Raw genomic sequence first — 20772 nt, 5'->3', positions numbered from 1 at the left:
ACAGGTCAGAAATCAATGAAGTTTGCCCCTGAGTGTATCCAACCCACACTTATAAAAGACACCAGAACATAGGTTACCCTACTACTGACGCCTTCTAGGTGTTTCAGCCATTATGAGAAAACTCCCAGAACTCCCAGAATACCACAGAAATCAGTCAATTGTAGTTTCATACACGTTAGCCCCCCCAAATACGACGGAAATTCGTACAGTAGGGAATGTGGAAACCGATTGAACACTTTAGTGAATGAGTTAGTTTGGTTAGTTTTGATGTGGATTCCCTGTTCACTTGTGTGGCCATCACAGACTCTGTAGGCTTGGTGTCCCAGCTCTGTGACGAAACCATCGTAGATTTATTAAACATACCCTGACTTCATCATATTTTTTACATGGTGGAGAACATTTCAACAAGGCAGACACCGTCGCAATGGGAAGCCTTTAGCTCCAGTTGTAGCCAATATCTTTATCGAGTATTCTGAGGACATTGCCTTGGACGCGCCTCCAGCAAATCCTAGTTGTTTTTATCGCTACATCGACGATACCTTCGTCGTATGGGCTCATGGACATGAAAAGTTGGAAAGGTTGTTGCAACACATCAACAACATCCACGACCACATAAAGCTCACCATGGAAGCAGAGAAAGACGGTTCCTTGCCATTCCTGGATGTCCTCGTCCGCCGTAAACCCCATATGTGTCTCGCTCACAGCGTTTACTGCAAGCACACCCACACGGATTGGTACCGGGTGATCAAAAGGTCAGTATAAATTTGAAAACTGAATAAATCACGGAATAATGTAGATAGAGAGGCACAAATTGACACACATGCTTGGAGGGACATGGGGTTTTATTAGAACCAAAAAAATACAAAAGTTAAAAAAATGTCTGACAGATGGCGTTTTATCTGAACAGAATAGCAATAATTAGCATAACAAAGTAAGACAAAAAAAGATGATGGTCTTTAGAGGTTCAAAAATGGTTCAAATGGCTCTGACCACTATGGGACTTAACTTCTATGGTCATCAGTCCCCTACAACTTAGAACTACTTAAACCTAACTAACCTAAGGACATCACACAACACCCAGTCATCGCGAGGCAGAGAAAATCCCTGACCCCACCGGGAATCGAACCCGGGAACCCAGGCACGGGACGTGAGAACGCTACCGCACGACCACGAGCTGCGGACGTTCTTTAGAGGAAATGCTCAATATATCCGCCATCATTCCTCAACAATAGCTGTAATCGAGGAATAATGTTGTGAACAGCACTGTAAAGCATGCCCGGAGTTATAGTGAGGCATTGGCGTCGGATTTTGTCTTTCAGCATCCCTAGAGATGTCGGTCGATCACGATACACTTGCGACTTCAGGTAACCCCAAAGCCAATAATCGCACGGACTGAGGTCTGGGGACCTGGGAGGCCAAGCATGACGAAAGTGGCAGCTGAGTACACGATCATCACCAAACGACGCGCGCAAGAGATCTTTCATGCATCTAGCAATATGGGGTGGAGCGCCATCCTGCATAAACATCGTACATTCCAGCAGGTGTTTATCAGCCAGGCTGGGGATGATGCGATTCTGTAACATATTGGCGTACCTCTCACCCGTCACGGTAGCAGTTACAAAACCAGAATCACTCATTTCTTCGAAGAAAAAAGGCCCGATAACGGTAGATGTGGTACATCCAACCCATACCGAGACTTTCTCGTCGTGCAATGGAGTTTCCACGACAGTTCTAGGATTTTCGGTAGCCCAAATTCTGCGGTTGTGGGCGCTGACAGACCCTCGGAGCGTGAAATGAGCTTCGTCGGTCCACAACACTTTACTCAACCAATCGTGATCTTCCACCATCTTTTGAAACGCCCACACCGCAAATCGCCAGGTAACAGTTCATGATGCCAATGGATTTTGTACGGATAGCATTGGAGGGTACGCCTCAGTGCCAGCCAAACAGTAGTGTATGGAATGCGGGTGCGACGTGCGACTGCACGAGCACTGACTTCCCCGTGCTTAGTAGAACCCGCTACAGCCTCCATTTCTTCCTGAACTGTCTCAGCAGCATTACGCCTTGTGCTCGGTCGACCACTACAGGGTGTATCGTCTCTAACCAACCCGTAGCCTCGAACTTCGAAATCATTCTCACCACAGCTGCTTTTTTTAACGGACCTTTACCCGTTTGAATCCCCTTCCTATGGCGATAGGATCGTAACGCTGAACTAGCATATTCCTCATTCTGATAATACAGCTTCACTAAAAGTGCCTTTTCAGGTAACGTGAACATGCTGCGACTGCTAGCGCGTCTGATTCTCTCTGTCATTACAGCTCCTTTTATACACGATTGTCATGCGCAGTCACTGACGTTTTGCTGTCCACCGCCATCTGTCGGACATTTTTTGAACTTCGTTTTTTTTTGTTCTAATAAAAGCCCCTGTCATTCCTAGCATATGTGTCAATTTTTACGCCTCTATCTACATTATTCCGTGATTTATTAAGTTTTCAGATTTATACTGACTTTTTGATCATCCGGTATTTGCATGCCACTGGCTATCATCACTCCAATGCCATTGACACATTACGACTGGCTGGTGTAAAAAAAAATATGGGGAAAAATGAGTCCCAACAACACAACAGGCATTAGTTTTAACAGAAAAAGAGCAGCTTTGCGTAAAACTCTTCAACTGTACAGCAGAAACTTGCAGCAGTCCGGTATTTAGTTGACTTTCGACAGGCAACAGTTTTTCACAAACCTGTGGAGGACTTACTGGGAATAGTGAGGAAACTAATCCCGTTCTTTATTAGCAGCAAACTAAACATGGTCACGAAACCAAGACTATATGAGTAACACGCTTTCAAAAATGCTCTATGGAAGTTCTGTCTGTGGCTTAGACAGCAAAACGTTCCTACACGACATTACAAGTAACACAAAACACATGTCGGCAGTGGCTCTTAGGCGGGAACTGTTAAGAGGCAATTCAGAGTCGTTCTACAGCACTTCATAACAAGATAAAACAGACTTTTGGGACACTCAGGCAGCTACAACGTATTGGCACCATGGAACCTCGACCCTGGTTAGGACATTGGTAAATAACAACTGTGTTTTAGCGCAACAATGCAGAAATGGGATTAAGGACCCTAATATTGCCCCTCATACCCTTTGTCATAGTGAAATAAAGAAAGAACCAAAGTTTTGTCACATGCCACAATGAAATGTATGTCATCAGCAGATAATGTGGCTTTATACGCACAAAGACACAAAAAAGTCTGCTACGAGATCAGGCTAAAAACGTGTTACATTTAAGGTTGTCTCTTTTTGTAATACATGTGAAGACGTGTAATCATGAAACGTGATGTAGTTAAAATAATTTTGTCTACAAATTAGAAATAAAGAAAGCTGACTCTATTGATTGTATCAGGTGCAAATATTTGGCAGGAAAAAAATTAAAAATAGTCAGAAATATAGTCTAAAGTTGGATAACAGAATAAAACAATGAAATTTCATAACATACATTACCAGTGAATTAGACTGTTGATAAATCTGCAGAATTACGTGATCTTTTCAATTAATGGATGTTGCAGTGATTTAATTTCTCAAAATTTGGGCAATCAAAATAAGAGAATTGGATTTAAAGTGAATGTCGATGTTTCTCTTCAAATGATGACCACTATGAAAAGTATGTCAAAAGATCATAGAACAGGCATATCTATAAGTATGGACTTCTGCAGGAATTTATCAAATGATAGGGAGGAGGGGGGGGGTGACAGGACTCTACAGTTTCCACTTTTGATATAAAAGAACTCATCGGTTTTAAGAAAAGAACTAATTTTATAGGTGACACAAAAAATGTACTATATCCCACAGAACTGATGGTCATCCATGACGTATAAGAATTTTGTAAAGAATGAAAACTATGCACTCCAGATTATAGGGCAGGGGGACAAGTGCACCACTCCCTATCCCACCTCCTTGCAAATGCCTATGTTGTGGAATGAGCATTCAGATGCACTATACAAGCTTTATATTATCAATGTGCACTGCCTTCCATATGAGGTTGAAAGTTATCATAATACATAAAAAAGAAAAAAAAGATTATCTGAATGTGCACCTATCAGCATAACTTCTGGATTGTCTCTTTCTGAGTGTATAGCCTCTTTTTGAATCTAAGCTGCTGCATACAAAAAGTCAATTCATAGAAAACAAATATGTGCATAAGCTAACCACACATTTACAGTTAAAAACCAAACCCGTCTGCGAGAATGAGAAGCAAATCTGACTATGAGAAAGTAAATCACATATGCCTTGTCTGAATTAACACTGTCTGTTATGCTTAAAAAAAAAGGTCTCCGAACTTAAATGAGAATAATTAAACTCAACACTGTTAATTGACTCTGATCATCTGTATTTGGCTTATCTGTATTGCAATGAAAAACGTTGTGCAGCTAGTCTCCTAGACAAATGAGAAAAGGTGCATCTCAATTTCTGAACTGGTACTAACTACAGTGAATTGCTATAGTTTGTTGCGATCTCTTAAATATGCAATGCAAACTTGATTCTTATTACCGAGCGTGGTAGTGCAGTGCTTAGCACACTGGACTCGCATTCAGGAGGACGACAGTTCAATCCCACATTCAGCCATACTGATTTAGGTTTTCCATGATTTCCCTAAGCCGCTCCAGGCAAATGCCAGGATGGTTTCTTTGAAAAGGCATGGCCGACTTCCTTCCCCGTCCTTCCCTAATCTGATGAGACCGATGACCTCGCAGTTTAGTCTCTTCCCCCCAAAAAACAACAACAACTTGGTTGTCATTAAATTTATCTCTCTAAAAAAAGAATGTTCAGCTGGTAATGGGAGCTGGATAATGATGAAGGATAATCTGAGTTACTCTCTAGACAAAAATTCTTCACAAGAAGCTGTATTAAAAAGAAATTCACCTCAAACATTTCTTAACACTACTCTGCTTGCAAAATTTCACCGTTGATGGCCTAGCAAGCAATAAGAAAATATTTCATTACAAATAACAATTATGTAGGTTCACCACTGCAGAAATACAAAAATGTAACTCAACATGAAAAATATATTCTAACGAAAAGTCCTCAAACTAATGATTAAATTCTTTTTGTCCTTTCAAATCTATTAACATTGGCTATGACCAAGCTTTATAAAAATAACAAGAAATTCCTGATTTGGATTGCTGTGTTAAACCAGAAATGCCTAAATAATTTTGCCAAAATAAAGTAAAATGCTTTCATTCCTTATCTTAAATCCCAATCTCATCATTCAATGCACAGAGATATTAGTTTGGTAATAATAATATCTTCCATCAGATCAATAAAATGATTCCCAAGAGCACCATGTTTTGCATTCTTCCTGTATAAGCTTACCACCACAACACATCCTGTCTCCTCTCCTCACGATTAACATTTAACATCCATGCACCTTTGCAAAGTATAGATGATCTAACTAGCAGTTAGAGAAGAAATAAAAACTATGAGGTTTGCCAATGACATTGTAATTCTGTCAGAGACAGCAAAGGACTTGGAATAGCAGTTGAACGGAATGGTTAGTGTCTTGAAAGGAGGATATAAAATGAACATCAACAAACGCAAAACGAGGATAATGGAATGTAGTCGAATTAAGTCGGGTGATGCTGAGGGAATTAGATTACGAAATGAGACACTTAAAGTAGTAACGGAGTTTTGCTATTTGGGGAGCAAAATAACTGATGATGGTCGAAGTAGAGAGGATATAAAATGTAGACTGGCAATGGCAGGGGAAGTGCTTCTGAATATGAGAAATTTGTTAACATCGAGTATAGATTTAAGTGTGATTAAGTCGTTTCTGAAAGTATTTGTATGGAGTGTGTCCATGTATGGAAGTGAAACATGGACAATAACTAGTTTGGACAAGAAGAGAATAGAAGCTTTCGAAATGTGGTGCTACAGAAGAATGCTGAAGATTAAATGGATAGATCACATAACTAATGAGGAGGTATTGAATAGGATGAGGAGAAGAGAAATTTGTGGCACAACTTGACTAGAAGAAGGGATCGGTTGGTAGGACATGTTCTGAGGCATCAAGGGATCACCAATTTAGTATTGGAGGGCAGTGTGGAGGGTAAAAATCGTAGAGGGGGACCAAGAGATGAATACACTACGCAGATTCAGAAGATGTAGGTTGCAGTAGTTACTGGGAGATGAATAAGCTTGCACAGGATAGAGTAGCATGGAGAGCTGCATCAAGCAAGTCTCAGGACTGAAGACCACAGCAACAACATCAACAACTAGCAGTGCAGTGCAGTCCCTCTTGAGAGATTGCAATGATATAACTAAACAATAATGACATTACATCTGCCTCCTAAGATATCCAATAACAAGAAAACCTGTAAGATTACATACATATAGCTTTCAAGGCAATTTCAGTATGGAGCATGATTTGACCATTAGCGCTCTGTACATTTTTTAACATTACATCTCTAGAATAGACGAAAGTGGTGTACTTATGTACATATGTTTCATAGACATAATGTTTGCATTCAGTGTCTGGAATTAGTTTGGCTTAGAGCTATGAGATGCAACAAATTAAAGATTAATGCTTGTTAAATTCTCTTTATCTATGGTCTTTATTAACTTTTCTCTTTATAATAGCAAATATACAACAATATTTTACGTTTTCCCATATTTATTGGTACATTTTTTGACACCCATATCAGAAGAGTTATTAGACAAAAGCTGAATAAATGTGCAACATAAACATTTTACTACAAATATTTGACATGTCTCCTGTTCTTAAATTATTTAGATGATGTATGTTATGGTACTAATAGACAAGAGTTCACACACACACACACACACACACACACACACACAAACACACAATAAACCTCTCCAAATGAAAATGGTCATGTGTAAAGTGTTCTTAACACACTCTGAATCATTTTAGGAAAGAAATTTTCCATTTTTATTTTCTTGTTCTGCATTTGTAATCATCGTTCATGCTTAGGGAAAATAAAATATTAACTGCAGATAACAATTCTCCCTGATATAAGTACTAGTATATAGTGTGGTGACTGCTTTATAATAAAGACAAACATTTGGAAATTTGTATAATAAGTACTTGAATATAGCTCTAGATCGCATACATAACAAACTGAATAACAGCACACTATTACTCTATGCAGTCACACAAATTACACCTACAATGTCAATTCTTTATTACGTTGTATATAGATATTTTTCGACAAATAAAGAACAATTACTGATGTAATAACCATAATTAGACTTTTGTGGTACTTGCCTATGAAAAGTAACTTTACCCTCCATGGGCATATTTCAATTTGTATCTGTAGAGACAATAATTGTTCACTGTACCTGTTAATAGTGGTAAAATGTGTAAAAATAAAGCTTTTAACAATGTAAAACATAACAAATTAGTACAAAAACTCTTACACTATCACATCAAATGCCAGTCACAATGTTGGTAATATTTTTGATTAGACAGCAAGAAACCAAGAGTTGCCCTAACAGATGCAGATGAAACAATTAAATCAGTGAGGAACTATTAAGTATGGCATTCCTCAAAGTTCTATACTTGGATTACTGGTCTTCTTCATGTAAGTTAATGTCTGCCTAGCATCAGTAAATAACAAGGTAAATATACTGAATTTTGCTGACACAATTATCCTTACTAAAGCTGTGAAGTTCTCATAATAGATCACAACTAAAACAATAACAGACCAAGTATAGAAATGGCTTATAGCAAACAGTCTGTCAGTTAATCTCTCGAAATCAAATCTAATGCAGTTTCAGATAGCAAATAAGCGACAAGATCCTTAAATTGATACCAATGCTCAGGAAATTAAACTCTCCACTTAAAATTTCTAGGCCTATGAGCAGATTATCAGTTAAGATGGACTGAACATATTGATAACCTGGTCAAGAAACAAAGTTCTTTACTCTCACCTGTGTTGGTAGGGAAATAATAATGTTGTTGTATTTTGCATACTTCCACTCTCTGATGGCATAACATTCTGGAGAAAGGCTGCAAAAATGGAAAAAGTTTTAAAGTACGAAAAAGAACTGTGAAGTTGATCTGCAGTGTTAAAAATTGAACATCCTGTAGGCACCTATTCAAGATCTTTGGGATACTAACATTCACAAATCCGTATATCTATTCACTGATGATATTTGTAATCAACAACAACAAAAATTTTCCAAACTAATCATGACAGTCTAATCATGACAGTCACAATCAAGACACAAAGTAGAAGCAAAACCTTCATAAAAATTCAATAACTCTCAATGTAATGCAAAAAGAAGCTATCCAGTTTGAAATAATAGCTAACCATTAGCTTGCATTGAATATAAAGAAAGAACATTGATAACCTTCATATACTCAAGAGGAAACTGAAACAATTCTTCATAAATCACACTATATACAATTTAATCGAATTTCTAGAGCTATAAGTTATATAAAAGATGTATCAAACTATAAATAGTGTTATAAAATAGTACACTATATATGTATGTAATATTGTATACCCAGTATGCATATTGTTTGCAGTGGTGTGTTTCTGCTGTCCTCCTCCGTGTATTTGTGTTTTGTATTTGCATTTTATTCATCTCATAACATACATTGTACAGATTATTTCTTTGCATTGTACAGGAGAATGTCAAATTTGGAGTTATGATACACATACTTATATAATTTTCTAAAACTAATTTTACCAACACTGGTTTATGTTGAACATAGAAATAATATTAAACTGTTTTCCTGATGATGTACCAGTACTTTGTGTATAAATTTTTCAAATATTATTTCATACATAACACTATGATATTAAACATTCACATTGCTCAAGTAATCATCTCATTATTCATAAATTCCTGACTTGAAAACTAGCATTTTTCCACCAGGGTATCTTATAGGCTCCACTTCAACGAACCTAACTCTGTGTTCGGTACATCTGTACTGGTGAGTCAGTTATAGACCTTTATTCACATGTACTTAGATGTCTGTTGGTAAAATTTTAACCGTCATATGAGCACACAATTTTTCTTAATATGAGTGAGTGCATGGTGTACTTTGTATGCATATAAAGAATGGCTGTCTTTATGTTACCAAGATAAAAATTTATGAGAAAAATCACCAATTAATCTTAGTTTAATTGAACAATGGAGGAATTAATTTACATTGTATGAGCTAAAGCACTGTTTCATTAAACAATAGTAAAATAACCATCTACCTGTATGCAAAGGAATGGGATACTACCACGTTATTTTTTCCACAGGGAACCATTGTATACTCTCTATGTAATAGAATCCACTGGTAAAATTTCCCCTCAGTTGGATTTCCAGGAGGGTGTTACATCAATATCAAATACAGAAGCACTGGAGTAGAATGAAGAAGGAAAGAGGAAACGAAGTAGGAAGAGGAAACAGGTATTAAGGATTGGAACACAGAATGCACTCACACTATTGCAGGCTGGCAAGCTGGAAAATGCCAAAAGGAAATGATGAAGAGTAGACTGGATGTATCAGATATGTGTGAAGTGAGATGGGAGAATAAGGAAGAGTTGGACATGAAGAGTGGAAATAGTTTTACTTGGACAGGGAGAAGAGTGGCAGCTATGGCAAGGCAATTGTGATAGGAATGTGGCTGATGAAAGTGGAGTACATAGATGAAAAACTGTTGATGATGAATTTGAGAAATGACAAGAAAGATGTCGTTCTAATCCATATATTCATGTTTGCAAGTCAACACACTGATGAGGAAATAGAGAAATATCATGAGAAGATAGAAGAAATCATGGCTAAAGAAAAAAGAAATACCTGTATCATCATAATGGCGTATTTCAATGCAGTGATAGGGGAGGGAAAAGAAGTGGGAGTTGTTGGAAAATTTGAACTGGAAAATAGGAACGACAGGGATGAAAGGATGGTTAATTTCTGCAGATTAAAATTCACTTGCAGTTGGAAACACTTTGTTTGAACACCATAGAAGACAAAAATATGCAAGGGTATCCAGATTGAATAACAAAAGATGCAAAATTGTTTGTATCCTAATTCAGGAGAGGCACAAAAACTGCCTCAAGAATTCCAAAATATACTGTGGAGCAGACATAGCTTTGAACCAAAACTTGGCAGTGGCAGACTTGCAAATAAAGTTGTAGAGACTGGCAAGACGAAAGTCAGCAGAAAACTTCGAACTAGAGGGACTAAGGGAAGAAGGTTAGGATGCTGAGTAGGAAAAGATATTTATATCCATCATTTTGATTTGCAGCTCCTTGTATTGGCCATGTTTGCAGTTAAAATTGTTGGATGTGAGGTCCACCAGTTATCCAAAACACCGTTTTTCTCATTACCCAAACATGTTTCAGCACCAATGTGCCATCATCAGTAGGTTTTCGTTTTTATTTATTCTGCAATGTGAACATTTTTGTTAAATGATTAGACAATTATGTGTATTTTTAGTTCAAACAACAGATTGTTTCTTTTGTAAATACTTTTACATTTGATATGCATGAATTTTCTGGATAACTTGTGTGTTAATTACTACAAGTAGCTTGTCATCTGCAACCAATTGATATTGATGAGAATTTTTTTTGCTGAGAGTTAACCTATCTTCTACAATGTAATTCAGTTTTTCACGATGTTTTCGTGCCTATATTCCTTTTTACTTACGTTTTCGTGTGGCAAGTACTTCCATTCTCCACATAAGGCTGAGATGTTATGATGCACACGTAATTATAAAAAGTATTTTTCACAAATAACGCAGTAAAACACTTTTCACTTCCCCAGAACACAATGTGATTGTGGTTTGTTATGTGTCCCAGCCTAGTTAGTGTTCATTTGTTAGACAGAGACTTCGGCGCCAAATTTGAATTTTGTTTGCATTTCATCTTTGTGTGTGTGTGTTTTTATTTGTAAAGTTCCTTTAATGTGTTAAATATTGTGCCCTTGCAGAATGTAGTGTATTCGTTTAAGACCTGTTTTTCTTCTGCTATTGCCTTCTGTATATGGAAGATTTCCTCAATTGTCAGTTTGCTGTATAGGCTGTGGCTGGGTTGTAGTATTCTTAGATCTGTTACTATTGTGGTTTGGTGGTGATCGTTGGCTACAAGTATTTTTCACAAATAACGCAGTAAATCACTTTTCACTTCGCCAGAACACAATGTGATTGTGTCAGCCCAGTCAGTGTACAACAATGAACACACCACACACACCCAAATCCTCACCCAGCACAGATGTGCTATGGTAGCTATTGCTTTTTAAAGCTCTGAGATGTTCTGAAATGTTGTTTTGAAGTTTCTGCATGTTTGTCCTATGTACACTGACTGGCAAGTGTTGCATGTGAGTTCATATATTCCTGATCTGTTAAATTTATCCATGGGTGTTTCTTGTGTTCTGATCTTTTTCTGTGTTGTGTTCTCTGTCCTGTATCCTATTAGGAGTTCCTGTTTCTTTAATATGTAGCCTTTTCTGTGAACAATATTGTTGTTGTAGGTGAGTATGTGCCATTTCGTCTTGTGTGTGCGTTGTTGCTCTGTTGTGTCTTGTGTGTGGTCATTGTTTGTGTTTTGTGTTGTTCTGTGCTGGGTGAGGATTTGGGTGTGTGTGGTGTGTTCATTGTTGTACACTGACTGGGCTGACACAATCACATTGTGTTCTGGCGAAGTGAAAAGTGTTTTACTGCGTTATTTGTGAAAAATACTTGTTATAATTACGTGTGCATCATAACATCTCAGCCTTATGTGGAGAACGGAAGTACTTGCACAACAAAAACGTAAGTAAAAACGAATATAGGCACGAAAACATCGTGAAAAACTGAATTACATTCTAGAAGATAGGTTAACTCCAAGCAACAACAAAAAAATCCTCATCAACATTGTTTGGTTGCAGACGACAAGCTACCTGTAGTAATTAACACACTAGTGATCCAGAAAATTCATGCACACCAAATGTAAAGGTATTTACAAAAAGAAACGATCTGTTGTTTGAAATAAAAATACACATAATTTTATAATCATTTAACAAAAATGTTCACATTGCAGAATAACTAAAAACGAAACCCCACTGATGATTGCGCAGTAGTGCTGAAACGTGTTTGGGTAATGAGAAAAACGGTGTTTTGCATAACTGGCGGACCTCGCATCCAACAAAGATATTCATGTCAAAATGGGTTAGAGAGCCCAGTGAAAAGAATGCAAATCAGAAATGGAAGAGGATGAGTCAAAACCCTAAGAAATCTGCAGAAGAAGTTGTAGGGGTGAGAAAATTATAAAGAATAACGAAAAATGCAGAACAAGACAATACTAGTAAAAAGGAAGAAAGAAGGAAATGGAAGACAATAGGAATTGAGGAAGGAAAAAGAATGTACAGAAAGCTGAATAGTGACTTAAGCAGAAAAAGAAACAGCCAAGTGAGACATGGATCAAAGAGAGGCATAAAGAAATAGAGCAATTAGAAAAGGAAGGGAAACATCAAATGATGTACAAGTTAGCTGCTGACCTAGTATTTGAAGCAAAGAAATTCACGACAAGTATGGAAATAGAAAGAAGTGATGATACTGCAGTTTATAAAAAGGAGGAACTGTTGGAGAGGTGGCAAGAATATGTAGAGTGCCTAGATGAGGATGATCAAAAACCAAAAGCTATTGAATTAGAAAGGAAGACTAGAATTATAGAACTGGACAAAGGATGCTGCATCTTGGAAGGAGAAGTAGGAAGGGCTTTAACAGACATGAAGAATCATAAAGTAAGTGGAATCGATGGATAGCTGGCAGAATAGTTTACGAGCCTTGAGAGTAGTGATCTGAAAGAGTTAACATATCTGTGTAATAAGATATATGAAAAAGATTAACCGCCAGACGATTTTCTCTCAGCATTAATGATACTGATTGAGAAAAACGGAATGACAAGAAATGTGAGGATTTTAGAGCAGTAAGTTTGATTCCTTATGGAGCTAAAATTTTATTAAATGTGATAAAAAGAAAACTGAAAAAAATATTGCAGAGGAGCAGTATGGAGAAGGTGGAAGAGAAATTTACACTGTTTTCATTGACTTAGAAAGAGCCTTTGCTAGAGAGTAATGGAATAAATTAATTGATATTCTAACAAAGAATGGTATTTACAGAAGGGATAGAAGGCTAATTAAAAACATATACCTATCATATATATGTGGATCATGTTATTCAGAGATATTTGAAACAAAATACTGGAGTGTGGTTTGGTGGTAGGAAGATAGAATGTATTCTATTTGTAGATGATACAATGTTATTGGCAGAGAGTGAAACAACTATAACTGGAATGTTAAAACAATTAAATAAGAACTGTGAGGATTTTGGAAGAAAGAACCAAGTATAAAGTGATAAGTGCAAGAAAAGTAAGTACAACTGTCAAGTTCAGACAGAAAGATATAGAACAAGTTAGTGCTTTTTTTGATGTTACATGTAGTTTGAATTCCCACCAAAAATTAAACCACATCTAATTATGGATTCAAAGTAACTGTGGTACACCACTTTCCTGCTATTTATGTCAGTTACACCAGATAGAATGACCTCTGAAAAAGCAACGGTGTTTCATTTAGTAACTCAATAACATATATGTTCTTACCAGCTCAGATTTTTGCCCAAGTTTAGTCCCAAGAATCTGATGGACTTTGCTTTTTCCACAATTAGAATTTTACAAATATGACTGATCTCATTAGTTTTTGGTCTGTTGGTTTTAAACTGAGTAAACAAAGATTTGGAAACATTAAGTTTCAGACCATTTTGTTGAAACAATATCTCTATACTGTTTAGTGTATTTTTACAGCATTCAAAATTTCTCTCACATTTTCTTTTTCAAAAAGTGCTGAAGTGTCATCGGCAAACTTGACTGCTAGGCGACTGATATTGGGAGGTAAATCACTTACATGAAAGAGAAACAAGACTAACCCTAAGATTGAGCCTTGAGGGACTCTTTGTGAAACTGTATCACTTTGAGGTGCATAATATTGCATTGTTTGACTTGACCTACATTGCAGTGCATTAGAGAAAATATTTCAGTGTGTTAACACAGTGTATTCAGTGCTCCATAATAAGACTCCGTTTTACACAAGTTCCTTACAGCTTCGACAGGGGCACAATACTAAATATTCCTTGATATAAGAGCTTCCATATTGTGACAACAATAAGAAAAGCCCACTCTCTTCCTTCTATGAGAGGTGGCGTATGTAACCCCCATGTTTATCCTACTACTGATACATTATTTACATGAAAGAACTTCCTGAAAACGCCGTTTCAGCTGTTTTGAAGAGTTTTCATCTATCAGCAACTTTATTTTGTGCATGTTGCCGACTATATATTCAGGCACAACAATCAAACGAGAAATGAGGTTTCACAAGAGTTCCAGCAACCCCTTCACAACTGTTTGTCATAATTATGATTGATTATTCTTACTGTGTTCTCTACAGTCCAGATGTGAAAAAGAGTTTCACCTATGCCTCGGTATCATGTCAACAACGACAAATATTAACAAGTTGTTGTTTAGGTAGTTCCCTCAATACATCCTTACTCTTCGTCCACACATTGATGTCAACATTCTGGAATAGTCATAGGACAGCATCCACACATTTGGAGCAAACACCGAGTTGAATTTGTATAGAGCCAACGTAAGCATGTCTGTTTGACAGGTCGTGACTGGAGCATTTGTGGTTGTGAATGTGAATAACTGTATTTTGTCACATTGAAATAAAAAATGAAAACAATTATTGGTGTACTGCCTACTGCAACTTTACAAAAACCAAATCACTTACTTTATAACAGTCACAAAAAAGACGTAATGTAACGTACCTTCCATACAGCAAATACTGGTAAGCTTTCAGTCACAACAAGTACTTCTGACCTTATGTTCCTGACGTTTCGCATATGTTAAACTATAATGCCAGCCATTGTCAGGACTCTCTACAGGCCCCGAATTCTCAGAATAGCATCTGCATTAAGGTATTTGAAAAGAACTTAGATGAAACAAGCATTACTGCACTAGTAATTGCTGCAAATACATCAATGCTCACAAAACACAGCACTGTTACAGAATACCCCCCATGAACCATGGACCTTGCCGTTGGTGGGGAGGCTTGCGTGCCTCAGCAATACAGATGGCCGTACCGTTAGGTGCAACCACAAAGGTGGGGTATCTGTTGAGAGGCCACACAAACATGTGGTTCCAGAAGAGGGGCAGCAGCCTTTTCAGTAGTTGCAGGGGCATCAGTCTGGATGATTGACTGATCTGGCCTTGTAATAATAACCAGAACGGCCTTGCTGTGCTGGTACTGCGAACGGCTGAAAGTCAGGGGAAACTACAGCCATAATTTTTCCCGAGGACATGCAGCTTTACTGTATGATTAAATGATTAAGGCGTCCTCTTGGGTAAAGTATTCCGGAGGTAAAATAGTCCCCCATTCGTATCTCCGGGCGGGGACTACTCAGGAGGATGTCGTTATCAGGAGAAAGAAAACTGGCGTTCTACGGATCGGAGCGTGGAATGTCAGATCCCTTAATCGCGCAGGTAGGTTAGAAAATTTAAAAAGGGAAATGGATAGGTTAAAGTTAGATATAGTGGGAATTAGTGAAGTTCGGTGGCAGGAGGAACAAGACTTCTGGTCAGGTGACTACAGGGTTATAAACACAAAATCAAATAGGGGTAATGCAGGAGTAGGTTTAATAATGAATAGGAAAATAGGAATGCGGGTAAGCTACTACAAACAGCATAGTGAACGCATTATTGTGGCCAAGATAGACACTAAGCCCATGCCTACTACAGTAGTACAAGTTTATATGCCAACTAGCTCTGCAGATGATGATGAAATTGATGAAATGTATGATGAGATAAAAGAAGTTATTCAAGTAGTGAAGGGAGACGAAAATTTAATAGTCATGGGTGACTGGAATTCGTCAGTAGGAAAAGGGAGAGAAGGAAACATAGTAGGTGATTATGGATTGGGGCTAAGAAATGAAAGAGGAAGCTGTCTGTTAGAATTTTGTACAGAGCATAACTTAATCATAGCTAACACTTGGTTCAAGAATCATAAAAGAAGGTTGTATACATGGAAGAATCCTGGAGATACTAAAAGGTATCAGATAGATTATATAATGGTAAGACAGAGATTTAGGAACCAGGTTTTAAATTGTAGGACATTTCCAGGGGCAGATGTGGTCTCTGACCACAATCTATTTGTTATGACCTGCAGGTTAAAACTGAAGAAACTGCAAAAAGGTGGGAATTTAAGGACATGGGATCTGGATAAGCTGAAAGAACCAGAGGTTGTACAGAGTTTCAAGGAGAGCATAAGGAAACAATTGACAGGAATGGGGGAAAGAAATACAGTAGAAGAAGAATGGGTAGCTCTGAGCGATGAAGTAGTGAAGGCAGCAGAGGATAAAGTAGGTAAAAAGACGAGGGCTGCTAGAAATCCTTGGGTAACAGAAGAAATATTGAATTTAAGCTTATCTCACTAGGGGTAAGATAGATACTGCCTACAGGAAAATTAGAGATACCTTTGGAGAGAAGAGAACCACGTGTATGAATATCAAGAGCTCAGATGGCAACCCAGTACTAAGAAAAGAAGGGAAGGCAGAAAGGTGGAAGGAGTATATAAAGGGTTTATACAAGGGCGATGTACTAGAGGACAATATTATGGAAATGGAAGAGGATGTAGATGAAGACGAAATGGGAGATACGATACTGCGTGAAGAGTTTGACAAAGCGCTGAAAGACCTGAGTCGAAACAAGGCCCCCGGAGTAGACAACATTCCATTAGAACTACTGACGGCCTTGGAGAGCCATTCATGACAAAACTCTACCAGCTGGTGAGCAAGATGTATGAGACAGGCGAAATACCCTCAGACTTCAAGAAGAATATAATAATTCCAATCCGAAAGAAAGCAGGTGCTGACAGATGTGAAAATTACCGAACTATCAGTTTAATAAGTCACAGCTGCAAAATACTAACGCGAATTCTTTACAGACAAGTGGAAAAACTGGTAGATGCGGACCTCGGGGAAGATTAGTTTGGATTCCGTAGAAATGTTGGAACACTTTTAGGCAATATTGACCTTACGACTTATCTTAGAGGCAAGATTAAGGAAAGGCAAACCTACGTTTCTAGCATCTGTAGACTTAGAGAAAGCTTTTGACAATGTTGACTGGAATACTCTCTTTCAAATTCTAAAGGTGGCAGGGGTAAAATACAGGGAGCGAAAGGCTATTTACAATTTGTACAGAAACCAGATGGCAGTCATAAAAGTTGAGGGACATGAAATGGAAGCAGTGGTTGGGAAAGGAGTGAGACAGGGTTGTAGCCTCTCCCCGATGTTATTCAATCTGTATATTGAGCAAGCAGTAAAGGAAACAAAAGAAAAATTCGGAGTAGGTATTAAAATTCATGGAGAAGAAGTAAAAACTTTGAGGTTCGCCGATGACATTGTAATTCTGTCAGAGACGGCAAAGGACTTGGAAGAGCAGTTGAACGGAATGGATAGTGTCTTGAAAGGAGGATATAAGATGAACATCAAGAAAAGGAAAACGAGGATAATGGAATGTAGTCAAATTAAATCGGGTGATGCTGAGGGAATTAAACTAGGAAATGAGACACTTAAAGTAGTAAAGGAGTTTTGCTATTTAGGAAGTAAAATAACTGATGATGGTCGAAGTAGAGAGGATATAAAATGTAGACTGGCAATGGCAAGGAAGCGTTTCTGAAGAAGAGAAATTTGTTAACATCGAATATAGATTTATGTATCAGGAAGTCGTTTCTGGAAGTATTTGTTTGGAGTGTAGCCATGTATGGAAGTGAAACATGGACGATAACTAGTTTGGACAAGAAGAGAATAGAAGCTTTCGAAATGTGCTACAGAAGAATGCTGAAGATTAGATGGGTAGATCACATAACTAATGAGGAAGTATTGAATAGGATTGGGGAGAAGAGAAGTTTGTGGCACAACTTGACTAGAAGAAGGGATCGGTTGGTAAGACATGTTTTGAGGCACCAAGGGATCACAAATTTATTATTGGAGGGCAGCGTGGAGGGTAAAAATCGTAGAGGGAGACCAAGAGATGAATACACTAAGCAGATTCAGAAGGATGTAGTTTGCAGTAGATACTGGGAGATGAAGAAGCTTGCACAGGATAGGGTAGCATGGAGAGCTGCATCAAACTAGTCTCAGGACTGAAGACAACAACAACATCAGTAACCAATTTTTCTTGAGATATGTGCCTGTATTTATTCCCTGGGAAGATACAATTCCTGTAAGAGATTCAGCAATCGTGTAGCCCTTTGGCTGCCACACATTCATAGTGACATTGCGATTTTTGTGGTTCCTCATTGTAGGATTCCACAAACGTATTTCTTACTGGTAAGGTCCGGAAAACTGAAGTACAACCATGTTACTGCACTGATCGTGAGACACCGTGTTTTCAAAGACCAATCGGGAAGTACAAGCACAGTCTAACATAACAGACGCGACACTCACTGCTGTAGAAGTTGTTGCCGTTTGACAGATGGAGCGACTCTAAGGTGAACGTCAGACTCGTCGTAAGCAAAATGTTTGTTTTGCATCCATTTACTACTTAATTTTTTTTAAAAAATATTTGAGTTATTTTCTTGCCTCCAAGGGTTTGTGTAGTATCAGAAAGCATGTACGTTTCTAAAATTGATTCTAAAATAAGCGCAAGTATGGACAAAAACCATGAATGGAATGGCACACTACAACATATTAGTGAAGAAACACTTGTGGCATTGAATAGAATTGCAGTTTACCATGTTGATATTAAAAGAATATAAACACACAGATCCACATGTAAGAAACACAGACATGTTCCTCTACATACAAAAGCGATCGACAGCTCATTTATCGTTCTGTAGGCCTATTGTGTTTGTCATTGTCGCCTGTTGCCACAAGTACGACCTTCATCCTTATATTATTATAAGTGGGACAAGCAACCCCAATTAGTGGGAGAAATATGTTGAAAACATTATAATGAGGTGATTACATTACATTTCACGTAAAACCAAATATTTGAATAATTTTCAAACAATCTGTCAGTGAACAAAGTGCTAACAAAATAATGTCATCACACGAAGAAACCAAAGAAAATTAAGTGAATAACAACAGAAGTGAATGGAATACATACCAAACATTACACTTTTCTAAGAAACGAATAACTGCACTTAATCTAACCACTTTATCAGGTCTGTGTTGACGATTCACACGAATCTGGCACTGATATATGGAAAGTTGAACTGGCTGCTTCTGTGTTAGAGGACTGTTTTACAGCTTTAGATGGATTGTCGAATCTATGTGGCAGTTTCCTCTTCATCGTCAGTCGAGGTGGCTTATTTGGGATGTCAAATAGTGTGAATGCTGCAATCGACGCAAGTTTATTGTCTGCGCTCATTAACTGGTTTTGTTCGAAATGTAGCGGACAAAACCTAATATTATTAGATAGGTAAACTGCGTCTTTCTTCAAAAGGTCTTCTCGTCTGCTATTAACTAGCCATTTTCTGCTCCAAAAACGTAACATTAGTCATTACACACATATAGTTTGCAAGTGAATCCCGACGATACAGTTTAGTAACATGATGGTATATATCTCTCAGGATCCTTCGGAAACCTAAAAATAGAAAGCTGTGATGTCTTCTACCTGCTGCTGCTGCAATTTATTGCGCTACAAACGCTCCAGCTTGTAAAAAGCATTGTAGAAATCAAAATAGACAACCACTATTCGCTTTCACGATTGCGCCGAACTCACCGTTTAAGTTACTGGCCGCTTGGGGCACTGCTGGCGCGGAAGGCAACAAAATCGAGGAGAAGTGTCGCGACTGTCATGTTAGACTGTGGTACAAGCGAGGAAAAGAGCTCGAGTTGCGTAACGGCAACCGAAACCAACATCCTTTGCACCAAGCTAAGGTCGACGTGTCGGTATTGGCCCCATCGTCCAATAGTGCTTGGTCGAAAAACCGATAACAACGGAGCCGTAACAACATTGGGGCCAATGCAGTTTTCACAGATTTGCTGTCTGGACCAATAGTGTTAGTGCCGTTTGACATGCTTACGATGGCTCTATACAAATTCAACTGAATATTGGCTCCAACAAATGGGTGCTGTCTCACAACTATTCGCCAATGTTGGCGCCAAAGTGTGGAAGAAGAGTAAAGATGTATTGAGGGATTGCCTCAACAGCAACTTATATATTGTATTTATTGATGTTTACGTGACATCGAGTCATAGATGGAATTCTTTTACGTAGTTGTACTGTTCATAAAACAGTAAAAATGATAAATTGTAATTCTGACGAACAGTTGTCAAAAGGAGTTGTTGGAACTTATTGTGAAACATGAGTCTCGTTTGTGTGTACTGTTTAAATAGATATGGCCTATTTGGTAACTTCAATTAAATGAAATTTCTATTACAATAAAATATACAAAGCCGTTTTCAGAAAATTCTTTGATGGAAATAACATATCGGTAGTAGGATAAATGCGCCATCTCATAGAAACAAGGTAGTCGGGTTACCTCATTGTAGTTACAAAACAGAAACTTTTCAGTCAAGGAATACGAAATATTACACTGTTGCGGAAGATGTAAGAAACTTGTGTAGAACTGCATCTTAATCAGCACTGAATGCGCTGTTACCACGCCGAAACATTTTCTTTACTGCATGGGGAACAGTTCTCACAAAACGATGTAGAAAATGCCACACTTCGAACTGTAAAGTTGAAATATCACATTACGTTTTGTCGT

General features: G+C 37.9%; 1 long non-coding RNA gene across 1 annotated transcript; it reads right to left on the bottom strand.

The window, feature by feature from the left end:
• Positions 1–6616: 6616 nt before the first annotated feature.
• LOC126336604 (uncharacterized) lies at positions 6617–10806 on the bottom strand. Its single transcript, XR_007564980.1, has 3 exons — positions 10675–10806; positions 7954–8032; positions 6617–7362 (listed from the first exon to the last, which is right to left on the bottom strand). It is a non-coding gene; the product is annotated as an uncharacterized LOC126336604 (long non-coding RNA).
• Between the last annotated feature and the right edge of the window lie 9966 nt (positions 10807–20772).

Source organism: Schistocerca gregaria, chromosome 2 (assembly GCF_023897955.1).
Source record: "Schistocerca gregaria isolate iqSchGreg1 chromosome 2, iqSchGreg1.2, whole genome shotgun sequence".
NCBI classification, from domain to species: domain Eukaryota; kingdom Metazoa; phylum Arthropoda; class Insecta; order Orthoptera; family Acrididae; genus Schistocerca; species Schistocerca gregaria.
This window is presented reverse-complemented; position numbering and strand designations above follow the sequence as displayed.